General features: G+C 41.7%; 1 non-coding gene across 1 annotated transcript; it reads right to left on the minus strand.

Moving 5' to 3' along the window:
- Window positions 1-1,516: 1,516 nt before the first annotated feature.
- On the minus strand, window positions 1,517-1,700 carry LOC129037761 (U2 spliceosomal RNA). Its single transcript, XR_008502983.1, has one exon. It is a non-coding gene; the product is annotated as a U2 spliceosomal RNA (small nuclear RNA).
- Window positions 1,701-2,024: the final 324 nt, after the last annotated feature.

Raw genomic sequence — 2,024 nt, forward strand, 5'->3', positions numbered from 1 at the left:
ATTTAAGCTTAGCTCCTTCACAGCTCACTCTTTGGTCCTGGATGCAGAACGAAATTGGAGCAGCTCATCTAGTGCTCCCTCCCAGGGTCTGGCACTCTTAACTGAAACTTCCTGCAACATACACACATGCATGCACACACACACACACACACACACACACACACACAAATATCCTTCAGCTGCATTGCATTTTAAAAGCACCAAAAGTGTGCTGCTTTTAAAGTATGTCCAAAGACTTTTCCCTATCCCCTTACAAATGGACTACTGCCTTAGCTTTTTCAGTATTAAGCCCTTTGAGGCCCACTAGAATCTGTCCAGAAGCCCAAGAGGCCAGAGCATTTATGCCTGTGTAATCCAAGGACAGGCAGCAGTCAGCTCAGCAAAGCCCCCACTGAGGGACAGTAGCTTTGTTGAGGACAGGAAAGCCAGTGTCTGCTTGCTCACCAGCCCCCTCATGGCTATCTTGTGAAGGCAACTGTGGACCCCATGCATTTGTCAGGTCTGCCTTCATAAAGATAGCTATTGGCCTGTGGATAAGGCCTTCATAAACAGCAGTAATCAGCAAGTTCAAAATACCACATAGCCCAAGGGATAGAGCCTCTGACCTAGGCTGCAACAGTGCAAAGCTAACTGCACAGCTGTTCAGACTGACTGCATCAAACCACCAAAGTCACCAAGACTAAAAAGGGATGTCCATTAAGTATGTCATATCATCAGCTATGAGATATATCCCAATTAGAAAGCAGTTAAAAATGAAAGAGAAAAATGTGAATCTTAGAATCAATTAAGAATAGCAATAATAGTAACAATAGCCAAAATGTGGGTGTAGTTACTATATGCCAGGCTCTGTTTAAACCTTTACTTGTATTGCCTCATTTAATTCTTACAACAGCTTTATGAAAGCAGGCATTACTAATAGAATCCCCATTTACAGAAAAAAATGGAAGTAGAGTGAGATTAGAAATTAGTCCAGGGCCACCTGGGTATTAGATAGTGGAGCCAGTCAGTCTGAGTATGAATGTCTACACTTACATTCTTGTAGCTCATTTGGAAAGTATAGAAATATAGAGAGAAGCAGGAGGAAAAGCCATTTGTCATCTTATCACTGAAAGACAACATTAAAACTTTGACACTGTTCCTCCCAGTAATTAAAAAAAAATCTTTATTATTTTTATTTTTTATTTTTTATTTTTTTATTTTTTGAGATAGAGTTTCCCTCTTGTTGCTCAAGCTGGAGTGCAACGGCGCGATCTCAGCTCACTGCAATCTCTACCTCCTGGGTTCAAGTGGCTCTGCCTCCTGAGTAGCTGGGACTACAAACACATTGCACCACACCCAGCTAATATTTTATATTTTTTTTGTAGAGACGGGGTTTCACCATGTTGCCCAGGCTGGTCTCAAACTCCTGAGCTCAAGCGATCCTCCCACTTTGGCTTCCCAAAGTGTTGGGATTACAGGCATCAACCACCACACCCAGCCTTGATCTACTTTTTGTTGTAACCATTCTATACCCCAAAGGGGATGCACCATTCCTGGAGGTACTGTAATACCAGGTCAACGGGTGGAGTGGGGCAAGTTACTGGTCCATCTCCTAGCTCCAAAAATCCATTCAATATATTATCCTCTGATAGAGGATGTATCAGATATTAAACTGATATAAATAGATACTACACTTTATCTTAGCCAGGCTGAGAAGTGGTAAAAATAAATATTCTATGAGACTTTCAATAATCAATGTTTTTGAAGTGATTGTTTTTATAGGAACCAAATGGAACTATTAATAATTATCATCCCATCCAACACTTCAGAACAGCCCTACAGTGGGTCCTTTGAACTCCAAGATTGTTAGGAATCCCAGCCAGTTCTTTCCTTGCTTTGTCCCATTATGGGGTTAATCCAAGCCTTCCCATGGTTTGCAACATTTCCACATGCTGCTAAAGAAGTCCATGCAGTAGTAGTGTGTTTCTTGTGTGCCTGTCTTAGACCCTGAGCACTGTCACATGATCCCACTGAATTCTTGCAGT

This window comes from Pongo pygmaeus, chromosome 4 (assembly GCF_028885625.2).
Source record: "Pongo pygmaeus isolate AG05252 chromosome 4, NHGRI_mPonPyg2-v2.0_pri, whole genome shotgun sequence".
NCBI lineage: Eukaryota > Metazoa > Chordata > Mammalia > Primates > Hominidae > Pongo > Pongo pygmaeus.